Source organism: Cryptomeria japonica, chromosome 7 (assembly GCF_030272615.1).
Source record: "Cryptomeria japonica chromosome 7, Sugi_1.0, whole genome shotgun sequence".
In the NCBI taxonomy this organism is placed as follows: Eukaryota; Viridiplantae; Streptophyta; class Pinopsida; order Cupressales; family Cupressaceae; genus Cryptomeria; species Cryptomeria japonica.
The window spans coordinates 819767785-819786509 of record NC_081411.1 but is presented as its reverse complement, the minus strand read 5'-3'; the positions used below and the strand labels follow the sequence as shown (position 1 = coordinate 819786509).

The 18725-nt window shown below is 36.7% G+C and overlaps 2 pseudogenes; both read right to left on the bottom strand.

Annotated features, from left to right (window-relative positions):
• Positions 1 to 4105: 4105 nt before the first annotated feature.
• On the bottom strand, positions 4106 to 5531 carry LOC131041807 (violaxanthin de-epoxidase, chloroplastic-like; annotated as a pseudogene).
• Positions 5532 to 11741: 6210 nt separating this feature from the next.
• On the bottom strand, positions 11742 to 13677 carry LOC131041808 (violaxanthin de-epoxidase, chloroplastic-like; annotated as a pseudogene).
• Between the last annotated feature and the right edge of the window lie 5048 nt (positions 13678 to 18725).

Genomic DNA, 18725 nt, shown 5'->3' with positions numbered 1-18725 from the left:
AAGAGAATTGCTCACCGAGGTTTTTCCCATCTTGGGTTTTTCTCGTATATGTTGGTGTTATGTGATGTCCCCTTGTGAGTGTTTGCATTTGAGTTAGTCTCCTCACTAACCGGTAAGTCTGTTCATAGTTAGATCTAATAACTGGTATGCTCACATAGGATAGCTAAGGGGAAAATATTTGAGAACCACTGATTCACCCCCTCCCCCTCTCAGTGGTGCATTGTGTGTAATAGTATAAAGCAGGGTTACTTGTGAAAAGATACTCTTAGGTTGATGGTATTAATTATGGTGACATATTTTATAGTTATTTTTAGTCTTTTGTGTATTCCCTTGTAAATCATATCAAGTCCAAGGATTGAGCCACTCACACTACATAATTATCACACATGAAAGCTAAATATGGCCCAATTGTTGTATTCTTGGGGTATTTGGAAAATGTTGGATACCAACAAACCCAAGCTCACTAAAGAATTTAATAAGTTGTCACATATAAACAAAATGGATGAGGCAAAAGCTCTCATAGATATTCATGTGTTTGATAACCTATTGTTTCATATTTTTGATTGTGACACACCTAAAAAGGTATGGAATAAGCTTGTAGAGCTATATGGTGTAGCATCCTAAAATTGCACCCCATATATTTGTCTGTCCATTCTTCTATTTGTTGTCCCTAGTGTTGTCTGATGACAAGCAAAGTGTTGAGGTCTCTTTTGATCTCTCCCATGTTGAATCAAAAGGCACATGTGTTCCATTCTTCCATGGTGGTTTCCTTTCTTTGGGGGATGAGGATAATACTATGCACATATATATACATGATATACATTGGTTATCATAAAAAGCATACTGACTCCAAAGTTAGGTGAAACCACTTCATGCTTTATATTTAGTGATCATTATCCTTTGATTTTTCTTCTCTTGGGGGATAAATTATTGTGATAATGTGCTTGTCTTTTTTGGTGTATCCTACCTTAAAGCAATTTCTCCTGCTGAGGCATGCAAAATTTCTTTAACATGGGGGAATACACTCCGCTCAATCATTCTCTTTCTTGCATATTTTTATACTTAAAGTTACTTAGCTTTTTCTTTGTAATTTTTGGTATTTTTCTTTTCATCAATCATAGTAAGAGAACCTTACTAGTTGTAGTCATGGTTCTCTCTTTCTCTCTCTCATTATCTTCCCTTTTACCTTGTCATTGAAGTTGTGAGATCCTAAAGTCTACTGGGGGCTTGGTGTATCTTGCCTCTTTGACGACTTGGTGAAAGTCTTTCAATGTGAACCCTTTTTACTTTACTGAGAGTATAATTGACTTCATACTCTCGCTAAATTGGGGGCTAAATGTAGCATCATAAAATTGCACCCCTTGTAATTTTTTACTGCATTTGGGTCTTCACCTTAGTCTTTGTACCCCTTGGTCTGATTGAAGACTTGATTATTCTCATACACATCATAAACATAAAAAAATTTAATTTTGCCCTTGTCATACACCTTGATCCTGACCTAAAATAGGGCAAGACCAGGGCTTGGCACCATAGTCCTCACTAAAATGGGGCCCCTCAAAACCCTTTTTCCCATTTTAAATTAGAGTGGGATTTCCCTCTCTGTGTCGGCTCATGTTGGAAAATTAGCCATTTAATTTGACAAACAAGTATATAAATATGATTCCCCCTCTCATTTAAAGATACACAAGCCTCTATCAATCACATGAGCAAGTATTGAGCACACAAGAGATCAAGAAATCAAGCATCCAAGAGCAATTGAGCATCTTCAATCTTCCTTCAAGCTTTGGAGAAACAATAAAGTCAAGATTCAAGCATTGAAGTGGATATCTACATCCTATTTTATGAAACCCTAATTCCATGTGGAGGTAAGTAAAACTTCACAAGGAGGTATAATCATTTCATTTTCAGTCATAATTCAGTATCTCCCTCAAAAGGAGAACATTTCCTTTCAGTCATTTCAATTACATTTACCTCAATTTCATGGTTAATTCCAAAACTGGGGTTTGAACAAAGGCAAACCCCTATTCCCAACCTATTTGCCTTTCTTTCTATGTGCAAGAAAGAGGTGTGCAACTATACTTTTGGAAATAAGCTTCAAACATAGAGACGGAACAACCCTTTTTGTTGTGCGAAAAATTTGGAGGATCGTGCTCCCTCATCATGGTCCTTGCTTTTTCAAGGCATTTTTGCAGGGAAAATCCAAATCATCTTATATTACTCATGTTGGTCACAAATTCTGATTTCCCTCCTATCCTCTTGTAAGAAAATGAATAACTCTGTCTGCATACAAAGAGATCAGGGAAATAGAACTCAAGAACAACATATAACAAGGTTTGAGAACCTTCTACACTTTGAACTTGTCTGAAGTTCAGATGGGTATACCTTTTGTGAATAAATTCACACTTTTAAATAGAGATCCACAGTAAACCAATGCATAAAAACCTATGGACCTCATCACCTTTGCAAATACTTGAAAACATTTGAAAAGAATATGCGTTTATCTTCAATATTGATCACCAAGAAGGTTATGGAACCTAGAAAAACTATACTAGTGCCTTATCTTGGGCTTCAGAGTCACCTAAGCTATAGAAGAAATTTTTAATTTGGACATTTCAATACATTCTATCACTTCAACTTCATTAACTTAATAGATGCCTAACATATATGTAAGTTTTTTCTATATGCTAAACCTGTTCATCAAATTCAAGCAGAAAACACTACTGATTCACTAACACAGGGGTTCTACATATATTTAATTCCTCCCCTTGAGAGAAAAACCTAAAATACCTCTACAAGATTGCCTTGCAATCCCCATCCAATCAAATAACCCTTGATTATTTAGAAGAACACAGTAAATCAATAAATTCATGCAAGAAGACAATAGAAATGTGAGCTCAAAATGATCTGGTATGTATATTGATATCCATCATCAAATTCTACATCTAACTCAGAGTAATTCTTCAAATCCAGAAAAAGGCCCCCCAAATATATTTTTTGCCAGAGTTTTCTTACAAAATTCTTGGGATCCTTACAAAATGAGAAGAAATTGGAAATATGAAGAGGAGGGAAAAATTAGGTTTGCAACCGAAATTGCCAAATGTCTCCTTTTCCAATTGAATTTCAATTCCTTCCTTTTTCCCATGAAAAATATTCTCAACAGATCTGATATTTGTTGAAACAAACTTCATAATTGCATTCCTCATCTTGAGAGCTTTCCAGTGATATATGATACTTGCCATTATGACCAAAAAATGAGCCCTGAGTGAATTAATTCCTCATGTGTGCACATCATTTAAATTTTTCATTTATTCATATAGTCTGAACTATATAATTAACATGCATTTAACTTTGATTTTTGCTCTGATTGTGCCCTAACGCCTTGCCACGTGGTGGGACCTGATTGGTCGATAGGGTTGACTGGATACCACCTGGGATGACACCTCATCACCGCCACTTATCTATCCACATATCGCCCTCTATGCACCACATCATCACCACCTAGGTGCCATCAGAACGGGAACCGCCTACTAGATATCTGACTGTACCTGCCACCTGAGCACCACCTGGCTTTTTCCATTTCACGGTCTCTAATGAGTGAGCATCTCACCTTCACGAACTAGAGCGGATCATCCAATCTCCTAAAACATGCATGATCTTTACCCTGCTCAATTTTTGAAAATGCTTTTCCCCATTTCCTAGCCTCTAATGTTCGTGCATCTCGCCTTCGCGAAGCAGCATGGATCATCGATCCATCTCGAACATGCTCGCTAGTTAAGTCGACCTTACTATGCAAAATTCCACTCATCTACCTCAGGAAGCGTGCCTACATGGGGTCCACTTGTCACACTCTATCACCTCCTCAGTCACCTTGGGATCCGCACCCATGCACGTGGGGTCCGCTTGGGCGCCCAACGGGCACCATCCATCAAAAGCCTTGATGGCTTTGACATATTAGATGTGTGGAGATTTGTATTTAAACATCAAAAGATTCCTCTCCACAGTGAATGTGGGATATATGCATTTTCCTTGGAATGGACATCTGAAGGTTTTACCTAAGTGTTTTATGAGAGCTTTGCATTTGCTGGAGTTTATAATGCACCTTGCTTCATACCAAATGCAGAGAGACTGCCACCATGGTCAAATTTGTATTTTCCATATACATTAATTTGTTTTCAATTTTCTTTCTAATCTGGCCAACAGAGGGGCTCAGGGCCACATGTGTTGTTTGTTCTCTTAAACCTTTTGAAGTCCAGTCCCACCCTTCCTGCAACCTTTTCTAACTTAGGTATAATGCTCGAAGGAAAAACTAGAGTCTGCATATAAATAATAGAACCTGCATATCCTTCCCAGGCATCATTTCGGCCTCGATAGAATACAAATATGTAATCATATGGTTTATTTTCTATCTTGGATGAAAGTATGTACCAGTCATCCTGATAATGAAGGTACTCATTATCATGATTATAGGGCACTCCAGGCTGAGACGGATCTTGCTCAAATCTTTGAACAGCAGAAAGAGTGAAGAAACCACCATCACGAGTCGATATTTGCCATGACAACTTTCTAGTGAGGTTATTCGATGCTGGATAAAATTCATGAACTTGGAAATCAAATGTATCAAATGTTGGATTCAAGCCACTACTAATGTACCACTTGCCACTGAAATCTTTTCCAGGATACTGCACATTCAACAAATTGATCTACTACACTATTCTCAAATAGATTTCCACTGTGAATCTGGCATTTTGTCTCAATTGGACGATTGTTACATGTTTGGAGGCAAGCAACATTTGCTCCCCATGCAAGGTCTGCAACACACCTAGCCAATTCCACCCTGAACTCTTTCAACAAACACGTACATGTCTTCAGTGCATCAATAGCATAAGCAGGCAGATTAAATAAAAGAATCCATGATAGGAAGATCACTACCACTGTGGTTTGTGGGCTGGTATTACAATTCGCATCATTCTATAGATCTAACAGCCATGCTTTTGCTTGAGAATTTCAACGTTGTCTGTCACCATACCACACACTGCAAGGAGGGAGGCTCTGCCAAATCACATCATGCTTCACATTTTCTGCAACTCATGAAATATTCAGAATGCTTTCACTTTAAAACACCCCTTTTCTGAAAGCATTAGTATATTGTGGGTATAGCTTCTAAAGAATGCCAGACAGTTCCTCAGTTGTAATTGCATTAGTTGAACATAGATATCATTATGTTGCAACATGAGTTTCATAAGAAAGTAAGTGAGCTTTTGCACAATCTCGAACATTTATAATATTCCTTATTTTGTTATCGCGTGTATCTAAATCACCAGTCATAATCTTGACAACAAAAGAGAACTCGCATTGATAGTTGTCTATAACATGGGTCCCAAAATCAAAGATGGACAAATAGTGACAAGGTCAATGCCAAACTCCTTTGAAAAGTTCCAGGCATTCTTTTCTGAGACCATTTTTGCCATAAAATACCAATTCTGGGTTGCCTCACAATATTTTGGATCAGACCAGCAGCTTTCATCTACCATCATATCTTTAGATCTATTTGGGTTCATAATAACAACAACTATAGATGATGTCATAATCACACACCTCATTTTTTCTACTAAACATGCCTTTTCAAATGTGCATTCTTTGCATCCCCCATAAATGAAAATATACACCAAGTTTTATGCCTAATAAATAATCATATATTCCCCAAACACTCATTAACTGTCCTTTTTCTGACTTTTGACTTGGTGATTTGCATCATTATTTGAATGTTATGAAATTCCCCTAGCAAGCAAAAATTGCTAATAAAAACAATGCACGAGCATAGGCCAGGTCGGGCCCCAAAGTGGGTCCGACTAAAAAAAATTTGTTTTCATGCAATTGACCTCTAACAAGCTTCAGGAACTTTACCCATACCTTTGGAAATGATCAGCATCATTTTTGGATCATTAATCCGCATTCTACGACTTTCAGGCACTTGCGCCACGTTTTTGCATTTAATTGCGAAGATGTATTTTTCAAACCTGTCAAAACACCTTTCTGGAGCTCGCCATCTGACAGGCATGTACTCTGATATACAAGAATGAATTCTACCAAATGGTTTCTCAAGATGAGTCCCAAGTGAAGAGATATTAATTGGCAAAAATGACAAACTAGCTTTGTCGACATTGCGGACTTGATGAAGTCAATGTTCTGGCAACATATGATGCCTTTCTCAAAAATATCAAACGACTTCTGTAGGCCCTCAAATTTGAAACACGAGTACCTTGAAGTACATACTAAATCTTTGAATTCTTAGTTTGACCAAAATTCTGATTGGGTGCAAATGGTGCACTCATGAAAATGGCTACTTTAACTGATATAGCGCTAGAAGTACGGATAACTAAAAACGATGGCTAAATGAACCCTTCTGAAAACCGATCAAACGGATTGGCAGAGGCTTGAAATTTGAAATATAGCTTGTCATTTATACCAGAATTAACCCAGAAGAAATATTTTGGCATGACACTCACTGAGGCAACTTTTACACTTGTACAAAACAGGGCTCCGACTAGCTGTCGAAACAGGGACTTGTCAAACCACACAAACTGCAAATGGATTGATCTTCAAAAACTGAGCAAATGGATTCGTTAAGACTTGAAATTTTTTAGGCTAACTCACATTTATGCTACAATTGAATCCATTTTTAATTTCTTCATGACAATCAACAGGGCAAAAGATGCAAGCACTCAAAGAAGGCTACTCAATAAAATTTGCATTTGTGCCTAAAATGCACTTTCAGGTCACCCCTTGAAATGGGTGCCTTGTACACTTATCCAAGCTAAATTCTGAAAGTTGCACATCACTGCATAGGCCAAATGAAAGGTGTACAACAAGTTTCCAAAGCCTTACCCCCTGAAAATTAACTGGCTCCATTTGGAAATGCAAAGCAAAAATTTGAATTGGGCCTCAAAACTTGACTCAATTTTAATGAGTCCCAACAGTGGCTTTGACTGGGGATGGTTGATTGCAAGATCAACACAAGAACATAGAATCAATGGTTAAGCAGACCACCCAAAAATGGATCACTTTCTCTTCTCTTCTCTTCTCAAAAATAGGGCATCCCCATTCTACCCGAACAGCAGGGCACTTTATTGAAAACCACACAACTAAAGCAAATCAACTATACAAAATATACAAACATGCTGACAACTGATTACAAACTACTCAAACAATCTTCAGTATTTACGTCTGTCAAAAATCTGATTCTCATCACTTGATGCCATGATCCAAACAAAGGCACCTTTCAATAACAACTGAGCATAACTTTTAAAATCCACCTCTTTTGTCTCATCACTGTAACAACTGGTGTGCTTACCTTTGGTTTGATTCTAAACTTTGTAATCACATGCTATTTCAACACAAGTAAAATCATGAGACAAAATCACAATAGAGGCCTTCCCACAAGTTGCCATACCTTTCACTATCCCACTCAACTCTATTATTTTCAAGGACATCATCATGCTGAACTTCAAAAGGAAAACATTCATTTTCAACATTGGAATTCCTATCAGCACTCACCTTGTTATCATTTAAATTCATAAAATGAGGGGCATTACTAATCAACTGATGCAAACAAGGAACATAAATGTTACAACCCGGATGTGACACTTCACTATGCTGATCACACTCTATACTCTCCTTGTTTATCAAACTCAAAACTTCTGCATTCTCAAGATCTCATTCATGGAAAAGAATGCATACTTCTGGCTGAAGCAAATCCTCAGCTAAGTCTTTCTCTTTCAGGCTTACATCCACCTGAAACACTTCCATTTGTGGTCTGAAATAATCAGCACACAACCCATGCCTCTTATCTTCATCATGAAGTAATTTTTTACAACCCATGCTACTACTATTCAGAACTTCATCAGCATTACAAACTTGTTCACCACAAGGGGAAATCTAAACATTTGCATCATTGAAATCAGCATGATGGACATTTATACCAAAAACAAAAAACTCCATATCAGGTTCAAGCATATTATCAACATTCACATCCTCTTCATGATACTTCAAATTTTGAAAGCATTCAAATATGGGTTAATTTAAATCTGAAAATAAAACATTATCAGCACTTTCACACATGTTTTTATCTTCACAAACGCCTTCATTTTCAAATTCATAGCTGAGGTACATAACTTGGTTTCCTCCCATATCATCTTCACAAGATGAATAATAAGAATTCTCATAACCACTTTTAGCTGCATGACTGGCATTCATTTGCTGATCATAAGAAAGTAAAACACTTGTGCCAAGATCATTCTCATTCTGAAATTGATCTTCATTGTTCATTTGCATACCTTCAAGGTGCTAGGAATAGAACTCAATGTCCTCATAATCAGCAACACCACTCCATTCTGAAACACATTCATCACTGGGTATACTTGCACTGAACACATCATCAGCATCATTCACATTTTCATTTTCAGATTTATCAGACTTAACCAAAATCTGATTTTTATCATATTGCACATCTTCACTTACATAACCAGCAACATTTGGTGATCCTTTAGTATTTGGTATTTGAACATCAAATACATCAGCAACATTTAAAGATCGATGGTCATCATTACCATAATTTTCATTATTGTTAACCTTAGGAGATGCATGATTTACTTGAAAATTTGCAGTCACATAATCAGCATAACCGGCATACAAATCAAATGGTACATATCCCTTATCTATGTCTATCTCCGTATCAACATTATCACAACATTGCACACTAATCATTCCATCATTATTGTGAGAGGCAACCGACATTAACAACAGAGGATCTTGACTCTCATTCAAATTTGAAACACATGCATCAACAAAACCATTTGGAACTGTAGAGCTTGATGCACCTAGACAAGGAATGATTGGTTCAGCTTCACATGGTATTTCACCATTGAAGGCATTTTGGCATGAAACAACAGCAGACACAAATTTCTTGGCTATCCCAAATTTCAAATTATTTTCAATGTCCCTAGCTGTGTTAAAAGCTTCATACAAAGTCTTAGGTTCTTTGTTTCTCAATAGGATACCCATCTTCTTACCAAAAGCACTCATATAGATATCTAGACATATCGTATCATCAAACTTATACTTTTTGGAAATTTTAGACAAAGCTTGTGAAAATCTAATATTAAATGTTGGTACCAATTCATCTTCCCTGATTTGTATATAAGTGAATTCTTTCATCATATCACAATCACTCATTTTTTCATCAAATTGATCCATGAAATCTGAAATGAATTCTTCCCATGAGGTAATAGAATTCACTGGAAAAAAGGAAAACCAATCCCTTGCATCCTCTTTCAATGACTGAACAAACAATTTCATGCATATATCTTCCTAACAAATTTCAAACTCTCCTATCAAATCTGAAACTCTTTTCACGTGTTGACATGCTAATTTTGATTTCTTCCCACTGAATATGGGCAAATACTTTCTGATTTCTGTGGGTATGGGATTTGGATAACCCAAAATACCTTCAAAGTTTAGAGCAGCATAATACTTCATACTAAAACTCTTCCTATTACATGGTTGTTCTGGTTTACTAGGCATGGTCATATGTGGAAATACACAAGGCTGAAAAACTTCACTGCTCATTTTTTTCTACTTCCACAAATGATTATGCAACCTTGTGTTGAATCATAAAACACTTCAAGCACATATCATCATACTGAAACTATTCATAACACTGCTTGACACAAAGTTTTTCCTAAATTTGCAAACTACGGAAGATCATAAACACTGGATATTTCAGCAGAATAGCTATGCAAATTTATTTTGTGATTCTTCTTTCCCTCTAGACTAGTGTTGTTCACTAAATGGGAAAACAACATTACACATTCAAACTTTCAGAACAAATATCTTTTGCATTTGAAACCTCTTAAAATACCTGGAGATTTGCAGCTGTAAACTCTTGTAGATCTGAAGATTGATTTCAACTTTTAGCGCGGTCATTTACATCAGAGTCGCCACCTCTTGCACAGAGGATATTTTGAACAGCAGAACACCATTCAACACAAGTTTAAATCTCTATTTACTTCTTCAATCTTGCTGCAATAAACACTCTTCCAATCTATTTAACAATAGTATGAACCACAAAGTTGCCACCCAAATAAGGAATCGGGGAAAATTTTGCATACAGTTGCAAGGAAATCTTACAACTCTCAACAATGCATTCACTGTTACTCCTTCATTAAATATGACATGTAACACATATCATTCTGCAGATCCAGAACAAGGAGCATTTTCTTAACCATAAAACCACTTTCAACTCTGTGCATATACAATGGACTGACTAACTAGATATTAAAATGACAAGACGAAGAATACATTCCACTTCTAACCATATCAATCAAGCATTTGAATCCATTTAATTCCCCAGCAAAGTCGCCATTTTTGTTGGTCACAAATTCTGATTTCCCTCTTATCCTCTTGTAAGAAAATGAATAACTCTGTCTGCATACGAAGAGATTAGGGAAATAGAACTCAAGAACAACATATAACAAGGTTTGAGAACCTTCTACACTTTGAACTTGTCTAAAGTTCAAATGGGTATACCTTTTGTGAATAAATTCACACTTTTAAACAGAGATCCACAGTAAACCAATCATAAAAACCTATGGACCTCATCACCTTTGCAAATACTTGAAAACATTTGAAAAGAATATGCGTTTATCTTCAATATTGATCACCAAGAAGGTTATGGAACCTAGAAAAACTATACCAGTGCCTTATCCTAGGCTTCAAAGTCACCTAAGCTATACAAGAATTTTGAATTTGGACATTTCAATACATTCTATCACTTCAACTTCATTAACTTAATATATGCCTGACATATATGTAAGTTTTTTCTTTATGCTAAACCTGTTCATCAAATTCAAGCAGAAAACACTACTGATTCACTAACAGAGGGGTTCTACGTATATTTAATTCCTCCCCTTGAGAGAAAAACCTAAAATACCTCTGCAAGATTGCCTTGCAATCCCCATCCAATCAAATAACACTTGATTATTTAGAACACAATAAATCAATAAATTCATGCAAGAAGACAACAGAAATGTGAGCTCAAAATGATCTGGTATGTATATTGATATCCATCATCAAATTCTACATCTAACTCAGAGTAATTCTTCAAATCCAGAAAAAGGCCCCCCAAATATATTTTTTGCCAGAGTTTTCTTACAAAATTCTTGAGATCTTTACAAATGAGAAGAAATTGGAAATATGAAGAGGAGGGAAAATTAGGTCTGCAACTGAAATTGCCAGATGTCTCCTTTTCCAACTGAATTTCAATTTCTTCCTTTTTCCCATGGAAACTGCTCTCAAAAGATCTGATCTTTAGTGAAACAAACTTCATAACTGCATTCCTCATCTCGAGAGGTTTCCGGTGATATATTATACTTGCCATTTTGACCAAAAAATGAGCCCTAAGTGAATTAATTCCTCATGTGTGCACATCATTTAAATTTTTCATTTATTCATATAGTCTGAACTATATAATTAACATGCATTTAACTTTGATTTTTGCTCTGATTGTGCCCTGACACCTTGCCACGTGGTAGGACCTAATTGGTCGATAGGGTTGATTGGACGCCACCTGGGATGACACCTCATCACCGCCATGTGTATGCCACATCATCACCACTTGTCTGTCCACCTGTCGCCCTCTGTGCACCACATCATCGCCACCTAGGTGCCATCAGGACGAGACCCGCCTACTGGATATCTGACTGTACCTGCCACCTGAGTGCCACCTGGCTTTCGCCATTTCGCATTTCGCCTTTCGCCATTTCGCGGTCTCTAACGAGTGAGCATCTCACCTTTGCGAAGCAGGACAGATCGTCCGATCTCCTGAAACATGCACGATCTTTACCCTGCTCAATTTTTGGAAATGCTTTTCGCCATTTCGTGGCCTCTAACGTTCGTGCATCTTGCCTTCATGAAGCAGCGTGGATCATCGATCCATCTCGGACATGCTCACTGGTTAAGTCAGCCTTTCTCTGGAAAATTCCACCTGTCTGCCTCGAGAAGCGTGCCTACGTGGGGTCCACTTGTCACCATCTATCACCTACTCGATCACCTTGGGATCTGCACCCACGCGCGTGGGGTCCGCTTGGGTGCCCAACGGGCACCGTCCGTCAAAAGCCTTGATGGCTTTGACATATTAGATGTGTGGAGATTTATATTTAAACATCAAAAGATTCCTCTCCATAGTGAATGTGGGATATATGCATTTTCCTTGGAATGGACATCTGAAGGTTTTACCTGAGTGTTTTATTTGCATTTGTTGGAGTTTATAATGCACCTTGCTTCATACCAAACATAGAGAGACTACCACCAGGCTCAAATTTGTTTTCAAACTTCTTTCTAATCTGGCCAAAAGAGGGGCTCAGGGCCACATGTGTTGTCTATTCTCTTAAACCTTTTGAAGTCTATTCCCACCCTTCCTGCAGCCTTTTCTAACTTAGGTATAATGCTGGAAGGAAAAACTGGAGTCCGCGTATAAATAACAGAACCTCCATATCCTTCCCAGGAATCATTTCAGCCTCGATAGTATACAAATATGTAATCATATGGTTTATTTTCTATCTTGGATGAAAGTATGTACCAGTCATCTTGATAATGAAGGTACTCGTTATCATGATTATAGGGCACTCCAGGCTGAGACGGAACTTGCCCAAATATCTGAACAACAGAATGAGTGAAGAAACAACCATCAAGGGTCGATATTCGCCATGACAACTTTCCAGTGAGGTTATTCGATGCCGGATAAAATTCATGAACTTGGAAATCAAATGTATCAAATGTTGGATTCAAGCCACTACTAATGTACCACTTACCACTGAAATCTTTTTCAGGATACTGCACATTCATCGAATTGATCTACTACACTATTCTCAAATAGATTTCCACAGTGAATCTGGCATTTTGTCTCAATTGGACGATTGTTACATGTTTGGAGGCAAGCAACATTTGTTGCGCGTGCAGGGTCTAGAACGCACCTAGCCAATTCCACCCTGCACTCTTTCAACAAACACGTACATGTCTTCAGTGCATCAGTAGCATAAGCAGGCAGATTAAACAAAAGAATCCATGATAGGAAGATCGCTGCCACTATGGTTTGTGGGCTGGTATTATAATTCGCATCATTCTATAGATCTAAAAGCCATGCTTTTGCTTGAGAATTGCAATGCTGTCTGTCACCATGCCACACACAGCAAGGAGGGAGTCTCTGCCAAATCACATCATACTTCACATTTTCTGCAACTCATGAAATATTCAGAATGCTTTCACTTTAAAACACCCATTTTTTGAAAGCATTAGTACATCGTGGGTATAGCTTCTGAAGAATGCCAGCTAGTTCCTCGGTTGTAATTGCATTAGTTGAAGATAGATATCTTTCTATTGCAACATGAGTTTCATAAGAAAGTAAGTGAGCTTTTGCACAATCTCAGACATTTATAATATTGCTTATTTTGTTATCGCGTGTATCTGAATCACCCGTCATAAGCTTGACAGCAAAAGAGAACTGGCATTTATAGTTGGCTATAACATGGGTCCCAAATTCAAAGATGGACAAACAGTGACAAGGTCAATGCCAAACTCCTTTGAAAAGTTCCAGGCATTCTTTTCTGAGACCGTTTTTGCCATAAAATACCAATTCTGGGTTGCCTCACAATATTCCTAATCAAACCAGCAGCTTTCATCTACCAGCATATCTTTAGATCTATTTGGGTTCATAATAATAGCAGCTATAGATGATGTCATAATCACATGCCTCATTTTGCCCACTGAACATGCCTTTTCAAATGTGCATTCTTTGCATCCCCCATAAATGAAAATATATGCCAAGTTTTATGCCTAATAAATGATCATATATTCCCCAAACACTCATTAACTGTCCTCTTTCTGACTTTTGACTTGGTGATTTGCATCATTATTTGAATGTTATGAAATTCCCCTAGTAAGCAAAAATTGCTAATAAAAACAATGTACGGGCATAGGCCAAGTCGGGCCCCAAAGTGGGTCCGACTAAAAAAAATTTTGTTTTCATGCAACTGGCCTCTGAAAAGATTCGATAACTTTACCCATACCTCTAGAAATGATCGGCATCATTTTTGGATCATTAATCTGCATTCTACGACTTTTAGGCACTTGTGCCACGTTTTCGCATTTAATCGCGAAGACGTATTTTTCAAACCTATCAAAGCACCTTTCTGGAGCTCGCCATTTGACAGGCGTGTACTCTGATATACAAGCATGAATTCTACCAAATGGTTTCTCAAGAAGAGTCCTGAGTGAAGAGATATTAATTGGCGAAAATGACAAACTAGCTTTGTCGACACTGCGGACCTGATGAAGTCAATGTTCTGGCAACATATGATGCCTTTCTCAAAAATATCAAATGACCTCCTTAGGCCCTCAAATTTGAAACACGAGTACCTTGAAGTACATACTAAATCTTTGAATTCTTATTTCGACCAATATTCTGATTGGGTACAAATGGCGCGGTCATGAAAACGGCTACTTTAACTGATATAGCACTGAAAAGACGGATAACTGAAAACAATGGCTAAATGAACCCTTTTGAAAACCGATCAAACGGATTGGCAGAGGCTTGAAATTTGAAACATAGCTTGTCATTTATACCAGCATTAACCCAGAAGAAACATTTTGGCATGACACTCATTGAGGCAACTTTTACACTTGTGCAAAACAGGGCTCTGACTAGCTGTCGAAACAAGGACTTGTCAAACCACACAAACTGCAAATGGATTGATCTTCAAAAACTGAGCAAATGGATTCGTTAAGACTTGAAATTTTTCAGGCTGACTCACATTTATGGATACAATTGAATCCATTTTGAATTTCTTCATGAAAATCAACAGGGCAAAAGATGCAAGCACTCAAAGAAGGCTACTCAATAAAATCTGCATTTGTGCCTAAAATGCACTTTCAGCTCACCCCTTGAAATGGGTGCCTTGTACACTTATCCAAACTGAATTTTGAAAGTTGCACATCACTGCATAGGCCAAATGAAAGGTGTACAACAAGTTTCCAAAGCCTTACCCCCTGAAAATCAACTGGCTCCATTTGGAAATGCAAAGCAAAAATTTGAATTGGGCCTCAAAACTTGACTCAATTTTAATGAGTCCCAACAACTCAAATCCAGGTGCATGCCAAAATCCCTAACATGTAGCTCAATATTTTCTTAGTTTTGTCTTCAATTTCAACATGTTACCCTAATTTAGCATTTCGACTTACAAAAGAGGGACAAACACATCATAATCAATCAATCCATTTCATATTCAGTCCTTATCTAATTTGTGATTGAACCTAGTGGATTCATCCCCTCTTTTGAATGTAAAGGAAATTCCTCCCACACAAGAAAAAGTATATTTGGTGATTTCTCCTTCTATGTTTCCAATTGCCAAATCAAATTTCCCCTTTACATTTTGAACATTGTTGCTGCTAGGATAAGTTGTCATTGATGTCAACATATTCTTGTGATTTATTTCTCTGGTGGTTGTAGATTGGTTTATTGAGATCATGGTTCTATGTATGGATTACTTCTTGTATAATTATATCTTCTTGTATTGGTTTCAATGATCTGGAAGCTTAATTGATCATATCATGTGATCTAGTTTGCAGTTTGGTTTTTCTAATCAGTACTCTACAGAGTTCAGTATTTCCTCCTGTATATTTCGGTGTGATCAGATCTTGTGCAACAATTTGGGGAGAATTTTTTGGATGCTCATGTGTATCTACATTTCATATGGTTCATGATTTGGTGCTCTGCAAGCTATCTTTCTAGTCTGAGTTGTTGTTGTTTGAGTGTTCTTGAGTTTCAGGTGTTGATTGATTAAGATTTTATAAATGGTGTTGGTGTAGCTATTGCAGATGGTTCTAATGTTATTTTTGTTAGGAGGCAACTAAGAGGGGGGGGGGGGATGAATCAGTTTTCTATTAATTTCAACCCAAATATAACTTAATCAAACTTGATGCATAATACCGGTAAACCAAACTTAATGTTGATTGACAGTTCAATAATTAATAACAGTGTCAGTAAAGATTAATGCATGAAACAGAAAGACAAATAACATCCACGACACATAACACGGATATTTGTATGTGGAAACCCTGTAAGGGGAAAAACCATGGTGGGAAACCTTACCCACAATTAGATGATACTACTATAGATTGTATGTATGTATAAATGGGGTCTGCACATGCAGAAAGGCCAACTACCTAGAGCTCACTGCCCAATCACAAAATAAGAGTCACACTAACTACAATTGGATGCTTAAATCCAATGATAATGTACTGGTCAAAATAGCATCTTCATATGCTAGATTTAGTACCGGTTAAGCTCTGATTATCTTCTTCATACCTTCCTTTAATCATCAAATGATGTCTATGTGTATAGCTCTTCTTATTATCGCATATACATTACTATATTCCTCTTCCACACCTACATAATCTCACAAATGAGATCTTACATATATACCAAAACCTAAGACCAAATGTGTAGGTCGGCTCACTAAGAATATTACAATTAAATTAATTACAAATGAATCAATATGTGATGCATCATGTCATCTCAATGCATTTACAATAATAACCAATCAATAAATCATCTCCATAACGTTTCATGCTGATCTGGAATAGATAACACTTGTCGATCCATAACCTAGACCAATTTGCGGGTAACACCAAATATGCAAACCTGATTAGACCAATAACCAAATAATTAAAACCAGGTTTCCAAACAATGTTTTTGACATAACCAAGTAATCTCTAGATGATAACAAGTCATCCTCTGTGCTGGTGAACAATATAACTTGTCGGTGAACCAAATACCGGTGACTGTGTATAAGTCACTGAACATGTCAGTGAACATAACCAAAGATCTTCAATGCTGATAAGTGTTGACAAGTGTTTGACACGTGTTGACATCAATGAAAAAACCAATGCAACATATCCATAATACCAACAATCTCCCCCTTTGGCATTGATGACAACATAAGATGGAAAAAACATCTAAGTGCCAAAGCAGAAATGCCAAAAACCAAAAACCAACAATCTCCCAAAGCAATCAATTACCAAAAATCAAAATACATAATATCTCTCCCCAAAAGATAATGTGTTTTTCCATATATATCTCTCCCCCTTTGACATCAAATCCCAAAGTAATACAAAAACCAGATACAACCATTTCATAGAACTAATTACAAATACCAATTCTTATAACCAACTACTCCCCCTGAGAAGTAACTCTCCTTCATCAAAGCTGGAAAAATATTTCTCTGTTAATTCCTGTCGGTCTGATGCCATGCTCCAACTGTCTAAGTTTCTACCGATGAGGGTATAACCCCAAGATGCTCTCTGAGATATTCAAAAGTTTCCTTAGGCAAAGGCTTAGTAAAGATATCAGCAATCATCTCTTTAGTATTCACATAAACCAATTTTACTTCTTTTGCTTCAACATTCTCTTTTAGAAAATTGAATTTGATAGAAACATGTTTAGTTTTAGAGTGAAATACCAGATTCTTGGATATATCTATTGTTGTCATATTATCACAATAAATGATTATAGGTTCTTTGCATTTTACCTTTATGTCCTTCAACATTTCCTTAATCCATAATACCTAAGTACAATTAGTTGTTGCTGCAACATATTCTAATTCTGTTGTTGATAATGATGTACAACTCTATTTCTTGCTCAACCATGAAATCAATCTGCTACCAGGAAAGTATGCTCTGCCGGTGGTTCTCTTTCTATCATCTACATCTCCTGCCCAATTTACATTTGTGTATGCACATAAATCAAAATTTTCATCTTTAGGATACCATAAACCAAGATTTGTTGTGCCTTGTAGATACCAAAAAATCCTTTTCACCGCTGATTCATGATTTTCCTTAAGATTACTCTGAAATCTTGAAACAATACATATTGCATTCATAATATCAGGTCTTGTTTGTGTCAAATACAGTAAACCTCCAATCATAGATTTATATCTTGTCGAATTACCAAGTGTTGATTCATCCTTCAATGATAGTTTATCAGTTGTAGTCATAGGAGTACTTACCGGTTTAGAGTTTTCCATACCAAATTTCTTTAGTATTTCTTTCAAGTACTTTGATTGACATATGAATATACCTTTATCAGTCTGTGAAATCTGCAATCCTAAAAATAATTTTATCTCCCCAATCATAGACATTTCAAATTCTTCCTACATCTTATTAGAAAAGTCTTTACACAATCCATCTTCTCCTCTAGAAATTATATCATCAACAAAAACTTCAATAACAAAGATGTCATCATTAGTCACTTTGAAATATAAGTTGTTGTCAGCATTACCTTTAGTGTAACCAAGCTTCAAAATATATTTGTCCAATATAGCATACCAATCTCTAGGAGCTTGCTTTAATCCATATAAAGCTTTCCTTAACCTGCAAACCAAATCTTTGTCATTTGTCAAAGAAAATCCATCAAGTTGTTCAATGTAAACTTCCTCTTCAAGATCGTCATTTAGAAATGCACATTTAACATCCATTTGATATACTTTATAGTTTTTGTGTCCTGCAAATGCTAGAAATAGTCTGACTGCCTCAATTATGGCTACCGATGCAAAGGTTTCATTGTAATCAATTCCCTCTTTCTATGAATATCCCTTACACACTAATCTTTATTTGTT